Below are 19,220 nucleotides of genomic sequence, written 5' to 3'. Positions count from 1 at the left end.
TTGATAGAAATTGCCACAGATCCTACCTTGAATTCAAGTTTTGACATTGACGGTTACTCACACTTTTGGATCCGTTTGGATAAGAAGAAATACTACCCCCTTGTTGAAAAGGCAAAACGTGTACTTCTTCCGTTTGCCACAACATACATGTGTGAATCAGGATTCTCGATCTATGCTGCCCACAAAACTAAGTACCGAAGCTGTCTAGATGTGGAACCAGATATCCGTATCCAGTTGTCAAGAATTGAACCCAACTTTTCAAAATTGTGTCAGCAGAAGAACCCTCAACCATCACATTAGGATTCCATTATTATTCCTACAGACTCATCTATGGTAAAGAAGAAAGCATTTTGCTTGTAGATGCTCAGTGAATGTACCTGAACTCCAAAAAAAAATGGTTCAAATGACTCTGAGCACTATGGGACTTAACAGTTATGGTCATCAGTCCCCTAGAACTTAGAACTACTTAAACCTAACTAACCTAAGGACATCACACAACACCCAGTCATCACGAGGCAGGGAAAATCCCTGACCCCACCAGGAATCGAACCCGGGAACCCGGGCGCGGGCAGCGAGAACGCTACCGCACGACCACGAGCTGCGGACACCTGAACTATAACTCTGTAGGAATTTTGTTTCTGTCTTCTATCATTTACAAAATAATTATTAATTTAATTCCGTTGGCATTGATATTTTTGTTACGAAAATTAAAATGATCTCTAAAGCTAATTTCTTTTCTTTATAATATATTCCGTCCTCTCAGTTAAAAATATGGCCTGCGTATACTTCAATTACAATTACTTGCTATTACTCTGACACTATATTATGGCAACTGGCTGCGAGCATAAGCAAATGAAGACTTTTCACGTGCCACCTTGTAGAAGGTAAACCTCCTGTGCCAAAATTGTTTCCTTTGATAAAAAAAGTCTTACATTCTGTGAAATGCTTTGTCTTCTTATATAGAAATAAGAGAGTCTGTTTGTTTGTTTTCCTAATTTGTCTACAGTCGAGGCTGACTGCCACGATATAGTGTCCAAGCAGTAGTTGAAGCTGTCAGCTGTGGCTAAGCTGTTGCCACGCCGCCTGCCTGTTGCTAGCTACCAACTGACAGTACACTGTTGCAACGCCGCCTGCTAGCTGCCATCTATGGACTGACAGCTGCCGTTCAGTAGATACGCAAAGACGTAAAAATAACTAGACTTTCCGAGCTGTTTACATGGGCACGAAAATCTATTGTGGAACTGGAAAACGGCTTTATAAAAGCAATTTCCAGAATCGATTTTGAAGTGTTTACCTGACCAACCAAAAGCGGAACTGGTACATCGGCTTACGAAATCCGGGTTTGGAAACGCATGTAAACTGGGTGAATGTGTTCGCACACATTGCACTACAGATTTCACAATAGTCCTTTAAAGGCAATTCCTTGGCCTTTTTTATTATTTCTTGATGTGTTCGTATCCCGAATGATGAGTCTGCCTCTTTTCTTTACAGGTGTGAGGAATGGCCGCGCAGTCTGAGGCGCCATGTCGTCGTGGATTGCGTGGCCGCTCCCGCCGGAGGTTCGAGTCCTCCCTCAGGCATGTGTGTGTGTGTGTGTGTGTGTGTGTGTGTGTGTGTGTGTGTGTTGTCCTTAGCGGAAGTTAAACTTGGGTTAATATTGTGTAAGACTAGGGACTGATGACCTCAGCAGTTAAGTCCCATAGACTTTACATACATCTGAACATTTTTCTTCGGATTTCACGAAAAACCAAACACACACACACACGACTGTTACGAAATATGCATGCTCCTTACGCAACAGTAGCCAAACAGTGGAAGTGAACAGACCACAAGTGGCAGCTTGTCAACAGCGAATAGTTTGGACATGATGTTGATTGCTCTTGGAGGAAGGCAGATCCAACGTGTGAAATGTCAATTCAAAAAATGGTTCAAATGGCTCTGAGCACTATGGGACTCAACTTCTGAGGTCATTAGTCCCCTAGAACTTAGAACTAGTTAAACCTAACTAACCTAAGGACATCACAAACATCCATGCCCGAGGCAGGATTCGAACCTGCGACCGTAGCGGTCCTGCGGTTCCAGACTGCAGCGCCTTTAACCGCACGGCCACTTCGGCCGGCTGAAATGTCAATTACCAAGTAATTTTAATCAGGCTATAGTGGGTTGAACAAAAGGAGTAAATCCACTGGTAAGTGTCTGGATACAGTGGGAATTAAAATTGGATCGTTAATTTCAAGTTGTTTTCATTCATCTCTAAACCAAAGACTATTGATACTTCGTGGGGAGGGGGGGGGGGGGAGGTGGCCATTGGGAACATGGCACTTGCATTAAGAAGCTTTCAGTTCCCATGGGTTTCACTCTGAAATTTATAGTCATGTGCTCTTGACTGACTAGGGGTCCGCCATGGATTTTCCACTGAAGAAGGGGTCCGCCAGCTGAAAAGCTTGGGAAGCCCTGCTGTACATCATCCGCTGACTCTATCCCCTTCACCCCCTTGTGTCTCTCTTTCTCTCCACCCCAGTCCATTGCCAAGCCATTACCGTTGTGTCCCGCCCTCTCTCCATCTCCACACCCTCCACCACCTTTCCCAATGCAACTTCCAGCACCTATCCCTCCCAGATGATAAGTTTTGCCCTTACATCCAACCCCTCCTACCAACTCTAACCCTACCTTCCCCCCTCCCCAATCCTCAGGGCTCCCTCTCCCCTCTTCTTCCCTTCCCCTTAGCTGATTTCCTTCTCCTCCACTACCCTCCCTTTCCAGTACACCCCTTCTGTGTCTCTGCACTCTCTGTTGACCTGCTTTCTCTCTCCATCTACCACCCCGCCCATCTCCTGCTCCTTGGTGCGTCCCCTGACCCCCTTCTTCTTTTCATCCCCCCCCCCCACTGCACCTTGCTCTCCCCCCTTTTTCCGTTCTTTCAGGCCTCTCCCTCGGCAGGTCCTTCCTGGTACTTTTATTCATCATCATGTGTGCTTCGTCTCTTACAGTGGTTTTAAAGTGTCTTTGTTCTGGAGTGTTTTATTTTTGCGGCCAACTTTTAACCTGTGCATGTGATTTCAGTGTATTTTATGTGCTCCAAGAATCGCCAGTTGTGTTTTTTAACTTTATGTCGACTTTTTTAACTGTCCCACAATGCACGTCACCATCTCAGTGTATACTTCAGCACTCATTGTCTACACTTATTCTGTATTTTTGTCCCCCCTTTTTACCACCTTTATATGTATATTTCCTCTTTTATTAACTGTCATGTCACTCGGCTGAAGAGTGGCGGATTGTGCCACTGCCAGCCCTCCCCTGCCCATTTGGTGCAGGGGAATGAAATCATAACAAAGAGAAAAAAAAACGTAAAGTGTCAAATGTCAATTTGTGTGTGCATATCTACATTCTCGATGTTCCACTGCCTACAAACGCTCTGATACAACGGATTTCATCACATAGATTTAGATTAGTTTCGTCACTGCTTTTGTATGGAAGAGAAGATTTTTTCGAAGCTGCTCACCATCACTGGAAAAGATATTTACTGGGAAGATACAAATATGAGCCAGCCCATAAATCCTGCACCTCTGATAGAACTTGTAAGACGACCGCCATTTTGGCGTACTATAACTTTGTGGAAATGCACAATGCAGGTATTTCGCACTTGTCTGTAACAATCGACAGCACCGTTGACTGTCTGAATGCCATCATGAATAAGACCTCAAGAAGTCATCGGGAATGCTTGCGGGCGACTTCTCAGTAGCACCAGGTGCTCTTTGTTTCCGAACGAGATACTGTCAATTAAATTAACCATTATTGCAAAAAACGTCAGCAAAAGCAATCATTTCGTTCTGCCACTGGGAAAAAATTACAATAGTTGGCCTTTGCAACAAGAATTGCAGCAGATACATTATTAATAACTAATAACATCGAATTTTGAGATAACACTTCTATTAAATGAATATTCAAGACCCAGAAACTCATCAAAAATAAAAGGCGAGAAAAATAAAATAAAAGAAATTGGGAGATGACGGACTTTTTTTAAGAATCATAAAATTTTAATCAGTTTAGTGCATAAATACAATTAGCAAAAATTATTTAGAATTGCTACACTATTTTCCTTTTCAGTTTTTTTTTTCCTTTTAAGCTTTCCTCTTTTGTTACATTTTCATTGAATATCTTTTCGGTGTTTGGGGTCCATTTTGTTTTTGGTTTTAGAATACTTTTTCCTTGCTTCTGTTTGTGGAATGCTTTTAGTCGTTTTGTAAAGTTTTCGTATTATGTTTGTTGATTTCTTTCCTCATTGTGTATGGGTTTTTTGTTTGAGACTACTATCAACAATAAACAATTTTATGTTACTAAAATACAAATTTCTATGAGTACAAATGTATGATAGTAAGTTGACAGTCTGCACTTTTACTAGTTTGCAGTGGAATTGAATTTTAAAGGACTTCACTTCGTAATTTGGAGCTGCATATTTAATGTGCAAAAGGTGGCACAGACATTTATCATAGGGACAGTGCAAATAAAAGACACTTTATGGTTGTTATATGGCTTATTATTGCAACATTATTAAGAATTTGACAGGGACCCAAATAGAGAAGATACCGGAAAAAATATTAAGGGGTAGTTTACATCAGTCGCCACATTTTTTAGGATGATCAGGTATGAAATTTCAAGTAGAATTTAGCTTTTTGTATCGGTGCGTTTTAGCATAGTAATATTTTTAACACAGATTTAATTTAAGCATATGGAAATTAATAATGCACTAATTTTTTTTATGGAAATATGACTGAGCATATCAAAATTTTCTGGCAGAAAGGGAATATTTATTTTTCCTTTTGCTTTCTCTCTTCTCTGCTATTCACTTTTCATGGCACTGGCAATGACATTCGATGGCACTAACACACCGGTCCACTGCACTATTGACGTTTTTCTGGGGAGGGGGCTGTCCAGGTGAGGCGTGGCCGTGGACTGCAGAAGGGGGCACGGCGGGCCGCGACCTACCTAGGGCTTTGGTTCCGTCTGCGAGGGGTGGGCAGGTGGCGACGTCACGCGGGCCGTGTGGCTCTCTTGAAGGCCTCCTGGAGGGCTACTTGCAAAAATTTCATGAGTTCTGATCCATATCTTTTGGAGACATGGTCCTTTTATTTTCTTCCCAGCGTTTTCTTTGTGCTTTAATTCGATTTTTGAATACACTGTCTGACCTGAAATCCGTATAGTGGTTATTCTCTTTGGTCGGGGAGATGTTTGGCGTCCTGTGCGGACAGTAGCTCTAACTTTGTGTTTTCCAGAGTGGTTTTTTTGGTGAGCACTAGCGTTTCTTTGCCCGCTTGCCTAAGTCTAGCTACGTACCGGCATTGGAAGCAGTGTTCTCAGATGTCACTGGAATCGTAATATGTCATTTGTCAGTGGGTCTAAGGTTGATTGCTGCAAGTTTTAAATCTGTGGGCGAGACGTCGTTTGTTAACTTATACCACGTTCTTTTTACTTTGGCATTTAAGACAATTTCTTCCAACTTTTGCCACACTTGGTACGATTTAGGTTTTATTATTTCAATTTTTTTGCGTCGGCTTCTCCTCTCAGTTCTGCGTATAGCTTTTTTATTGTATTTAGGCGAATGTCGTCGTCTGTTTCTGATACGTATTCTTTTTGCAAGAAATATCCCCTTGCGTATTTTAATTTGAAAGCGATCTTTGCCAGGGTACCAGCGTTTTTTCTAACTCTTACCGGTATAGGTTTTACAAGGCGGCTGTCAAGTAGCTGGATTGTTCTCTGCGGTGGCACAGAAACGGTGGATCAGAAGCGCCGCTCATTTCCTTTGTAGGTTGATGAAACCCACTCCCCCTTCGTATATACGAGGATTGGAACTTCAGTAGTGGCAACTATTTATTTACAGCTCTTAAATATAGATACGCGTTTCAAAGTTTTACTGACCTTCACGGTAGTCATCAGCGTTGGTTTAACCCATTGCCAGCGATGTGAAAGTCGTAGGATACTCTTAGAAGTGCCAGTTGTGTTGACAGTTAGAGCGGCGCGGTCTATTGCCCGACGAATTTGTAGCAGTTCTGAACACTTATTCGCCATAATTCTAACAACATGTAACTTATCTAATCCAAAGCAGCCACGGGGTTCCTTCAAAGAGAGTACGAGTGATGACTTACTGTACCAAATCCGACAAGCTCATCCTGAACTGACCATTCGGCATTTAGCAATAAACGGCCGGCCGGTGTGGCCATGCGGTTCTAGGCGCTTCAGTCCGGAACCGCGCGACTGCTACGGTCGCAGGTTCGAATCCTGCCTCGGGCATGGATGTGTGTGATGTCCTTAGGTTAGTTAGGTTTAAGTAGTTCTAAGTTCTAGGGGACTTAAGAGACCTCAGATGTTAGGCCCCCTAGTGCTCAGAGCCATTTGAACCATTTAGCAATAAACAACCAGACCTTAGTACAACTTGGAATGCAAGCACCAAGCAAAGATGCTATCAGTCTGTTAAACTTACAAATTACAAAGGCAAAGGCTACAAGATCAACTAATTACTTCAGTACATTGCTCGCAATAAACAACCCCTCAATGATAATCAAAAGGATATTTACAACGTTTTCATGGATCGGGTCGAAAACAAAACTGGTAGAATTATTTACTTGGATGCACCAGAAGTCACCGGGAAAAAGTTTCTAATAAGTCTATTGCTGGCGGAAATACGTTCTAAACAACATATCGCACTTAACAGTGGCATCATCCGGCATTGCAGCCACACTTATGGAAAGAGAACGAACTGCCCATTCCGCCTTACAGCTACCGTTGACTATAGCCGAAGAACAGTTATCTTCTGGAACGAATGCATAATGGCACACAAAAAAAATCACTCTAATCATGGACAGAACATTACAAGACTTGCGAGGAAACACTGATGGGAGGGGCTCCACTCATACTCTCAAGAGAATTTCGATAAACACTTCCAGTTATCCCCAAGTCAACACTAGCAGACGAGATCAATGCATCAATGCAATCACATTTCTGGCCACACATACAAACAAATACTGCGACTCACAAAAAATATGAGAGTTGAACTATCGAAAGACGAAACCACAGCACATTTTGCTCAACAACTTTTACAAATAGACGAAGGCACAGACAACTGGCCTCATTAAACTCAACAGTGATTTCTGCATCATAGCCACTGCTGAAAACGAACTCATCGACCAAATTTATCAAAACATTGTTTACAACTATATCAATCCGCACTGGCTATTTGAACGGGTAATTTTGGCAACTAAAATAATATTGTCGACGATACCAACTTTAATATTCAAAAGAAACTTCCTGGTGAAGAGAGAATACATAAATCGATCGACACGTTGGTAAACGTTGAATAAATTGTGACATTACCTACAGAATTACTAAACTGTAATTTAAAATTGGATCTCCGTTCATACTACTCAGAAATCTCAACTTACAAGAACTGTGTAATGGAACAAGGACGATCGTCAAGCAGCTATCGAATAACTTCATTGAAGCCGAACTTATGACTGGAAAGTACAAAGGACACACGCTATTTATCCCCAGAATACCACTGGTATCTACTGAACTGACATTCCAATTTAAAAGACTGCAATTTCCAATCAAATTAGCCTACAGTTTTACAATTAACAAAGCACAAGGACGAACTTCAAAATATTGCGGATCAACATCAAAGACTCTTGCTTCTCTCACGGTCAACTATACGTACAGTAGCTCGCTCTCGAGTAGCAAGTTCAAACAATTTGTGCATATTCAGGGGGTTCCATTTTAATCTATACCGGCCAATATCCTGGAGCGGCACAATTCTGCAAAAAAAAGTCTCTAGGAAAAGTTGTACTGTTTGAAGGGGGTCATGGAGTGGTTACTTTGAAATGACCTTGTACCCTGTTTCCAAGGTCAAACTAAGGTCAAGTTCACCTTTGCAAATGGGAACCCATATTTTTTATTCCATATTCGTATTCTACCTGAAAAGACGTATTGTCTGCAAGGAACATTTTTTTTTCGAAAAACCAATGGTTTGTCGCCATGGGGCCCTTCATTGCAACTTTCCTAGGTTACCAGTATCTCAAGAATGAAGCGAGAAGGGGAAAAAATTGCAAAGAAAATCTTGTATGATTTCTGAACTCTGTCCACTGGAGAAATTTTCGTGAACTTGAAATGGCCTTGAAATTTTTCAGCAGGGATTAACCTGAAAGCAAATACCGTCGGCATTAACGGAAACCAATGTGCACCACGTGGAGGTTGCCCAGCAGACTTGGCACATTAACGTGGTTCTCACTGGAAAATTAGGATCTCAGACGCTCGATCAACTGCCCATTTTGCCTAGTGCACATTTGCACACTCTGTCGGAAAGTGGTATCGACATCATTCGATGTCTGATGGGTGATTGCCTGGACAGTCGCCACAATCCTTGCTTTCATATCTTCTGGCGTTATGGGGGAAGTGGAGCACACCTTCTGCTTCACAGCTCCCCATAAGAAGAAGTCCAACGATGTGAAGTCTGGCGATCTTGGCGGGAATTCACGAATTGCACTACCGATACCAATCCATCGATTCGGGTAAGTTGCATTAGTGTACTTTCTGACAGGTAAGGCCTGACGCGCAGGGGCACCGTCATGTTGAAACCACACACGTGCTCGTATGTCTATGGGGGATATTTTCTAGTAAAAGAAGCACCAATTTCTGGAGAATATGAAGACAGCCCAAGCCGTTCAACGTTTCGCCATAAAAAACAGGGTCTTACACGTAATCTCCTACTATGCCCGCCTACACATTGATTGACCTCGTTGCCAGCGAGGATTTGCTTCCACCCAGTAGTGCGCGTTATGGAGATTGACTCGTCCATTTTGTCGAAGTTTGCCACTTCTGTAAAGAGAGTACGTGCGAAGAAAAAGGGATCGCGACGTATTTGCGTATCGGCCGATCGACAAAATGCCAGACGTCTCTCAGGATCCACAGGCTCAATTGCTTGGGTGATAAATAAGCGAAATGGGTGGACTTTAAAACATTTTAAAACACGAGACCCCGCTGATCGAGGCACGCCATGCATTCGCTGAATCTGACGAGTCGAAAAGTATGGATCTTCAGCACCGATAGCGCGAACTCCCAGGGCAATCGCCTCTCGCGGGCCCGTCTTTCGTCTCTGCCTTTTCAAGGTCTCTCTTTCAGCTCGTCTTACCAGAGATCTGTAATTGAAACCTTCGTGGGATGATGGACACCGGGATACCGTTCGGCATACAATCATTGCGCGGCTGCGTAATTATCGCGATACTCTACAACAACTTTTATCATTCTCACTATTTATAACGGTGTGTAATCAGCCATTTCGGACAGATTAGAGTCGAGAGATAAATTGTACTGATCACTTTTACTATTATTGGTTTTCTTAGGTTTTTCCTTCAACAAAACATCCGGCTAATGTGTTGCAGGACAATTGACTTATTATAGCGTACTCGACCAGTTTGTTTACACATGCTCGCTGTTGTTTACGCCACAACATGAAGCCAAAACATACAGTAAAATAGCTTGTGTATCTAAGGGATGTGTGTCTTTCAAAAGATCACCTTTACATATGTCGGTATTGACGTAAATAATGAAATACCCCATTGTAATTCGTCCTTTTCAAATATGAAGAGAAGGCAGAAACGAAAGACGGGCCCGAGAAAGTCGATTGCGAGACGAGGTGACTCAAATAAATTTTTCTCTTATGGACTCCAAACATTCGTGTTGAGAATAATTTTGCTTGTACGGATTTGGAACAATTTCGCTTCGCAGGAACTCATTAGAGTCTCGTGAGACGAGATTGTTCTGAGTTCCACGAGCGAAATTCATCAGAGTTCGATGAGGTGAAATTTTTCTAAATCCCTTAACACACATTTTTTCTAAGTCCATAAGAGAAAAATTTATGAGAGTCACGCCAGTTAAGAATCATTCTAAGTGAGCACAGCCAAGAAATTTTCAGAGTCTCCAAAGGTAAAATTCCTCTGAACCCCAAGTCATGATTTCAAATTTCCAGACAATGACGCTTATTAGTTAGCCTCAAAGTTCCACCCTTCTCTTCTCTGATTGTGGCGATAGAAGCACAGTGCTGGTTTCTGATTCGGCACCCTCCACGTGGTGCACATTGGATTCCGCTAATGCCGACGGTATTTGCTTTCAGGTTAATCCGTACTGAAAAATTTCAAGGCCATTTCAAGTTCGCGAAAATTTCACCAGTGGACAGAGTTCAGAAACCATACAAGATTTTCATTGCAATTTTTTCCCGATCTCGCTTCATTCTCGAGATACTGGTAACCTAGGTTAGTTACAATGAAGTGCTCCACGGCGACAAACCATTGATTTTTCGAAAAAAAAAATTTCCTTGCAGACAATGCTTTTTTTTCAGGTATAATGAGAATATGGAATAAAAATATGGGTTACCAATTGTAAAAAGTGAACTTGACCTTAGTTTGATCTTGAAAATAGGGTTCAAGGTCATTTCGAGGTAACTATTCCATGACCCTCTTCAAACCTTAAACTTTTACTGGAGACTTTTTTGCAGATTGTGCCACTCCAGAGATATCGGCCGGTATAGATTAAAATGGAACATCCTGTATACCCTGTATAACTAAATGAAAAATATTGTTTATAAATAAGTATTGTAAATAGTTAGAATATGTTTTCAACAAAAAATTTTTACTTCTCATACTTTAAAGTTGATCCTTTTATTCCAACTGCCTTACTATCTCATATATACTCCCAGAGTGAATCCTGGTAACCCAGCTTGTATACAACATATACTAGAACCAAGACTGAAAAATAAGACTGGAAGACCTAGAACGAAATGCTCAGATTAAAAAAGGACGTAAGACTGCATTGCAGTTTTTCACCCCTACTATTCCATCTATACATCCAAGAAGCGATGACGGAAATAAAAAGAAAGTTCAAGAGTGGGATTAAAATTCAAAGTGAAGGCATATCAGTGGTAAGATTCGCTGACGACATTGCTGTCCTCAGTGAAAGTGAAGAAGAAATACAGGCTCTGTAGAATGAAATAAACAGTCTAATGAGTACAAAATAAGGACGGAGACTAAATCGAAGAAAGACGAAAGTAATGAGAAGTAAGTGAAATGTGAACCGCAAGAAACTGAACAGCAGAATTGAAGATCATGAAGTAAATGAAGTTAAGGAATTTTACTAGATAGGCGGCAAACAACTTATGACGCACGGAACAAGGCGGATATGAAAAGTAGGCTATCACTGGCAAAAAGGGCATTCCAGACCAAGAGAAGTCTACTAGTATCAAACATAGGCCTTAATTTGAGGAAGAAATTTCTGATAATGTACGTTTGGAGCACAGTATTACATGGTAGTCAAACATGGACTGTGGGAAAACTGTAAGGGAAGAGAATTGAAGCATTTAAGATGTGGTGCTACAAAATAATGTTGAAAATGAGGTGGACTGATAAAGTAAAGAATGAATAAGTTCTGCGCAGAACGAACAAGGAAAGGTATACATGGAAAACACTGACAAGAAAAAGGGACTGGATGATAGGACATGTGTTTAGACGTATTGGATTACTTCTATGGTACTAGAGGTAACTGTAAAGGGTAAAAACCGTACAGGTAAACAGTGATTGCAATATATCTAGCAAATAATTATGTACGTGGGTTGAAAGTGCTATTCTGAGATGAGAAGCTTGGCACAGGCGAGGAATTTGTGGTGGGAAGCATCAAAACAATCAGAAGACTCATGAGACAACAAAAAAATTTATATTGTAGTAGTCGAATTAGACGACTTTGTTTGTATCTCCTGCATAAGCATTAGACACATACAAGTTGAATTTGTGGTATATAGGATGGAATGTAATTTTTCACCAACGCCTGGAAAGCTATGTGTGGAGATGGAGGGCGAGGGATGGACCCCATGGTTTTAGAATCCCATAGGGAGCAAACAGTATCTGGTCCGCTCCTGCATAGAACCTAAAAGTCACCAGTTTTCCAGCCGTAAATCGCATCAGTCATGGTCTGAGTGCTGATAGCAGCAGCATCATTGTTAGTCTCTCGCAAATAGTCATGTAGAACATGTTCTTTGATTGCACTGCAGACAATGATTTGTCGCAATGGAGCTGTCATTTCGGATTTCGATGTAGCGTGAAATTTTGCTTCTGATGATTTTATTCTGGAGTTGACAGCGTCGCACTATTAATTGAATGTAAGTTCTGCAAAATGGTTAATGGTGAATCACCACTGGCACAATAGGGAATCATTGGAATGCCAATGGAGACGGTGTCGAGTTGTATACGCTCAGTTATTCCAGCTGAGTCACGTGTCTTGGTGAAGGGCTTGGAGAAACTGAAAAGCGTTAAGGATTTGTTACCAGAACATAATGTCTACAGTAATGAAGCAAGCCGATGGACGCGGCTCACCCCTTCAATCAGACTGAAAATATATGTTATCAAAAAGGAACTAGTTATTGCTGAGGTAAATGTGACATTATTTTCGTGACCGTCGCTCGTAAGATTTCTCATATGACAGAAATGTAATGACTTTTTGTGTTAAAATAAATCTTGTTGTCAAAAAACGAAATGCTATGTTTCTTTCTTTATGTGTAAATATATAAAGTGATATATATTACTGTGAAACAGTGTAACCTTCACTGACCCACCAATAGGCACAGACTACAAAAATTTCTAACACAAGCGTAACTGTCAGCTTATAGTGGTTAAAACCCCTAACACGAGAGAATTGTTGTAATATGTTTCAATAATAATAACTTCTGTGAGACTAAGATACACACAACTACTTTAGGCTGCCTGGCACTGCTACACAGCACGTCTTCGTGCTTCGGCTGCCTGACACAGCATGCACGCACATGTACACAGACACCGCAGCTGATGGCAGCCCGTCGATCATCTCGCCAGAATTTAGCAATATGAAAGGCGCTCCACCTCCTAAAACTTCGCTGCTGTCAACTTACGTTATATGGATACAGATAGTTTCGTCTACTGGGTGAAAGACTGGAATCCATACGACGTAACTGAGTAAAATCGCGAGGATTCGGCCGGTAATTCTTCCAGCCTAACACCTCAGAACAAGAAGGTTATCGACCTCATGAAAGCCGAGTTTGTTGGACTCAGATCGAATGTACGTGCACACCATATACAGTGGATACAGAGGTCACCAAGAGATGGCCTTAGGGTGTGCATCGTGCAGTCTCACGGGCTCTCACAATCAAAGACTGTAATGAGTGTCTGATAGGTAGTAATGAATCTCCACATGCAGCAAGTAGTCTTTTGGTCGCGTATGTGTATTCCATCCGCACAAGGCTTTAATAAGCTACTCTGACTTCGACAAATGCGATACAGTGGTGCTATATTAAAACATGGGGAAAACATTGTTTTCCACAGTACCACCAGCAGCTCATTCTGACCGTCATGATATGGTGCTCTATCACGCACAAAACACGGAACTTACCCTCACATTACTTCGTTATGTTATTATTCGCTGTCAATTTTTGTTGAATACACCATGTCATCATTAACTTATATAGAGCACAAGTGGGATTCACATACTATTCTGCCTCAAGAAACTACTCTAAACATTAACAGATGTGAGACGCTCTCTTCGGCTCTTCACCGCCATGCAGTAGTCATAGACACGAATCTGCTTCGGTATTTCAATACAGTTTGCTCGGTGGAGCACAATGCTCACTTGGAGTTGACATCTTGCACACAAATCGACAGGTAGGATTCGGGTAGGTTGTTTAATGTGGATGACCTCCAATTGTACACTAAAATTTATATGATGTATTTATATGTCACATCTCAAGCCCATGAGTGAGCAATGTTATTGGTAACCACCTTGAACATCTTATAAAGTATCCAGACATGCGACTACGGACAACTAAAGAACACAAACCAAGCTTTTCTTTCCAACTACTCCGTTATGAAATATAATTACATTACGTTAGCAATTATTGACAATTCCCCATTGTTATCGCTGCTGTAATCATATTATTTCGTCTCTGTTTCTTGTGTATTATGACATCGATATCGTCGTTTCTGCAAATCGGGAATGTCATGCTGTAGTACTACAATGTCGGAGTACCATACGCCGTAATATTTACGTCTGTATCTATATACAAATTACGCAAGCCACAGCACTCTGCTTGGCAGGAGATACCCTGTACCACTACAGCCACTTTAAGCTTTGCTTGCTAGAGGTCCAAACATGATCGATGAGGTTGAGGATTTCATATTAGCCGTCTTTTTCAGCTGTACACCATCAAACGTTGGCAGAATCTCTGATGTCAGTTCTGTTGTGACCAACTAAATTTCAGAACACAACTACCTTCCATCTACATATCTGTACGTTATAGAGAATAACATCACTTTAATACGTGTTGCGGCATTTGTTTAGCATTTATAGCAATGTAGAATCGTCATACAATGTCTTACGTTAGGCGTTAGGTGTATTTGATACCTCAATGAGCTTATAAGGCGTGCGACGTCTTACATATAATACTGCTTTATTGTTGACAGAATTTTTGTAGAGGTCTTGCTTCTATTACGATAAGCACACATTTTAATGAGTTATACAGACAAATTAGATGTGACAATATTTAATTTTTGGTACTTCATTGTGCTTTCAAACTGTGAGACATTTCACAATAAATGGTAAGTGACTTTATTTTCTTCCGAGATATCAGCTCTGACATTTCTTTGGAAAGTCACATTTTCGTCGGCTTTCTTATGAGTCTGAGTTTATCTGTAGTTCTTGTCGTTTGGCAGTTATACCGTAATAAATGCGAGCCACAGTCTCCCAAAATGCAGCTGCAATTTATATATTTAGAAACTGCTGCAACATAGACATTACATTTTCTGACACGTTTTATAATACTGTGACATCACAGATATGGTAAAGTAATTCATTTGAACCTTACAGCGGTTTTTCTTGTACTTAATCTTCAACAAGGTCCTAGATAATCGACGTCAACATTGCCGACGCATTTTGCAGATGTTTTTAGAACATTTTGATATCACAGATGTGGAAAATAATTTAGGAAAAAGTCTATAAAGAATTTGGAGGGCCTTGCCATCATAGTTCTGATTACAAACTTTGCCGAAAGTAGGCCTGTCTCATTTATAATAATATCAGTTCTGGCAATCAGTAACTTCGATTATACATTTTCCTAGAGAATAACACGATGCATTATCTGTGCCTCTCCTAAAATGGAGCCTGAGAATAATTTAAATGCGGAAATATATAATTTGAGGGTGTCTTGCGACTTACATAAACAGTAGACCTAATTAGTTACATTCAGACAGTCAGTCTGCTTGTTTGCTGACCTGCTTAGCATAGTATGAGCGTGGTTTGAAAAGTTCTCGGAACGGAATTGAAAAAGTACTTACATCACTGAAACTTTTTTTTATTTCTCAATGTAATCTCCTTGTAGATTAATGCACTTGGTCCAACGATGTTCCAGTGCCTTGATCCCACCTCGAAAATAAGTTTCCTCCAGGCCTGGAACATAGTTGTCAACTCCAGCTATCAGTTCTTCGTTTGAAGTGAATCTTCTTCCACAAAGAAAAATGTTCAGTTTTGGGAGGAGATGGAAGTCTGACGGAGCCATAGCAGGTGAATAAGGCGGGTGTGGCAACAATTCATACCTTAGTTCTTGTAATTTTGCAATGGCGACGGCACACATGTGTCTTGTCGTGCAACCCATCTTGCAGATAATTTTTTCATTTCTAATTCTTCAGTTAAAATGTGATATACCCTTTCAGATGACATCTGTCAAGCGTGAGCAATCTCACGCACTTTCAATCGGTGATCCTCTGTGACCATTTTGTGCACTTTTGCAATGATTTCTGGAGCAGAGACACATACATCTTGACCGACCACAGCGCGGATCATCATCTAAGCTCTCCTGACCGGATTTAAATTCATTTGTCCACTTGGCAACAGTTGAATACGAAGGAGCTGAGTTCCCCCAGTGTATTCTGGAAATCGGCATGAATGACCTTTGCTTTCATACCTTTCTTTACGAAGTACTTAATCACTGCTCGAATCTCCATTCTTTCCATCTTTGCAAATCACTACGCGGAACAACAACAGAACCACGTCAGCGCCACAGCTCTCTTCCAAGAGCACCGACGTGGCACGTGTTTACAGGCAACAGTCCAATGAATATCACGTGAACAACTCGTTGCGTTAGCGCTGACTCCTCGTGGTGATTCCGATAACTTTTCAAACCACCCTCGTATTTTAGCTAAAACGTCTTTTTCTGCATTTATAACGCTGGTCACGTTTGTTTACAACATTGATTCCTTAGGCCTACCTTTTAAAATGTCAACTATTATTAGGAATGGAAAACATTGAAGTACATACTTTTAGAATGTGGCGCACTAATCTAACGACTATGTGTATACTGGTATGTGGAAATTAACATTACGATACTTCCATCTTTTTTATATTTCGAAAGTATTTTGTAGATATTTTCGAATAGTATGACACTTGAGAAGCATGGCTGATGTGGAGAACGGTTGGAAAGAATATTGTGGTATTTTAGAAGTATCGTGGTAGTGGAAAATAATTAATTTGCAACTCTGTTTCATGTTAAACCAAGCATTGTACTTAGAAAGCAACAATTTTCGTTTTTACCTGTGCAGAAATCGTTTCTACAGAGCAGCATTCTGTTAGCGATAGTATGAAATCAGGTACAAGTGAACAAACCGCATTTGCTACAGTGTAGCCATCTCCTCGTGACAGTAAGAAATTGTGGTACAAAATTCGAACTATGCTCGTTTTGTACATTGCAGCCATTTGCTGATGACAGCTAAACTGGGATGTGAAACAGGACTTGATTTATTTCCTATTTTCAGGGCCCGCAGGATAGCATTTAAGATAAAACTCGTGTTCCACAAATACAAATTCTTAATTCATTAGTTATATTTTAAACACAGATGTTGCTTTTTAATTATTTATAGAGAAATATGCTATCTACTCGTTCCACTATTCTATAGCGAATGATGCTTACAGCTTCAAACAAGTTTTGTTATCTCAAGGGTTGGATCCCCTCAACTTCAAAATCGGAAGATTACACCGCCTGGGCTACTCTCAGAGTGCAATAGACGTTTCTGGAAGAGCCCAACCCCAAACTGAACCCCAATCCCAACCCCAACTTCAACTCCAGCCGTCCCCCACCCCCCACCCCCCGGGCGTCACCGTCTACCACCACCGTCAACCACTGCCCAGTTCTCGTCGCCTTCGCCTTCACTGTCATTTACACCTCCCCCTGCCCCTTCCCTACTTTCACTATCACATCCTGACCTCCCCTCATACACATTGCCTCCCCTACCCTCACTCCCCCAGCCTCCACACAAGCAACCACTCCCATTCCCATTCCTGCACCTGCCCTCACATATGCTTCAGCTGCTGCCTCTGCTCCAATCCCTCAGATGGTCAGCTTCCCCCCCCCCCCCCCCCCAATCACTTCATTTTCTTCCTCCCAAACCCGCATCACATTATGCCAGGCCACAATTGCCACCACAGAACCAACTGCACCTCCCAGCACCTCCACCACGCCTGAAGGATCTGCCACCAAAAAATCCAGAAGTGCACCAATCCCGATTCTGCTCCCACCACTTACAATGAAAAATCACCAACCTCCTTCCGCCATCATCTCCATGGATACCACCCCTCCTCCTTCCACCCATCCCCCAGCCCACACTCTCCACTGTCCTGTCGACACTCTACCCCAAGTTCCTAGACTCCTGTTCCCTCACCATGGAGATACGAAAGTATCTCCCAAGTGTTTCCATCTCCCAACTGATTACCCGCAGGGATTCAGTCCTCATCAAATCCTTGTCCCCTTCCAGACCTCCTCTGTAAACTCCCACATATCGTGTTTGGGCCCCACACGTCCCTGACACTTTTCCTCTCCTCTCCTCGCCAGCCACAGCCTCCCCATCAGCCATCAAACCTGCAACACTATGATCACCAACCACAGCCCGGTGATCATGGAGGATGAAATGCTGGCTGAACTAATCTCTCACCCTGACCTTGAAATCCGCTCTGCACGCTGTATCCACAATGCCTCTGGTCCCACTTACCTCAAGCAAGTCTTTTCAGAGTCTGTCCCCTCCATTGATTACCACCTCACCCAGGGCAATCTGATTTTTCACTGCCGCCACCTAGGTGAATCCTCCAAAACCCCTGCCCAATCCTACCACTGCCAGTGCTGCTTAATGTATAATCATCACCTGACTCCTATCTGTAAACTCCCCACCTGTCCCCAATGCAAAGCCTCCCACTTTCTCAAAAACTGTCTCGATCTCGCCACCCCTCCTTCCTGTAACACCTGCAATAGACTCCACACCACCTCCTTCCATAAATGCAAGGCTAAATCCCCTCCTGACACCCCTGAGAGTACTGTCCCTGTCCATCCTATCGACCACCCATCCACCCCAACAATTCCCTCTGTCTGCCCCCCACGGCTGAAGCCACCATTTGCTTCTTAACCACAGTCCTCCAAAACAGCCACACCCTCCAACAGATCTCCATCGCCACCCACTCCATCTTCCACCTCAACACCTTCACCACTTACTCCCACAATCAAGCCCATTTCACCTTCACCTGCCTAGACACCCTAGTTTAAGCCTCTCCTCTCCCTTCACCCCTCCTTCTCTTCCATCATGGAATGGTATGAGTGTGGCATCCTCTTCCAGAACATCTGCTCCTTCCACACCAACAAATACCTCCTCATGAACACCCTCTCCCAACACCGGGTCGACACCCTCCTCCTGAATGGAAACCTTTCTCCAAACCCACCATACTGTCTGCATCTCTCCCTATATTCTCCACCAAACTGATGCTCCTGGGCCCTGAGCGAAGGATGGAGTCACCATCGGCCACCTTAAGGACATCCCCATCCAACCACAATCCCTCCTGAATGACCCAAACAAACATCTCATCCTCAGTGTCTTTTTCCCTTCCATCACCGTCACCTGCGCCCCCATCTATGTGCACTCCACTGCTCCTATGCCCTATGACTTAATCTCCCACATTGACCGCAACTTCTCCACCTGTGTGATTGCTGCCGACATCAGCATCCACAGCTGCTCTCCTATCGCCCTTCAGCATTGGCATCAGTTCCTCCCCACGATATGAGGTGACCTTGTTCCTCTTCCTGAGAAGACATGTCCCAAAGGAAATACCACTCCCAATGTTGGTATTGC

The sequence above is a fragment of the Schistocerca nitens genome, chromosome 2 (genome assembly GCF_023898315.1).
Source record: "Schistocerca nitens isolate TAMUIC-IGC-003100 chromosome 2, iqSchNite1.1, whole genome shotgun sequence".
Taxonomy (NCBI): Eukaryota; Metazoa; Arthropoda; class Insecta; order Orthoptera; family Acrididae; genus Schistocerca; species Schistocerca nitens.
The sequence above is the reverse complement of the archived record's forward strand: the minus strand, read 5'-3'. Positions refer to the sequence as shown.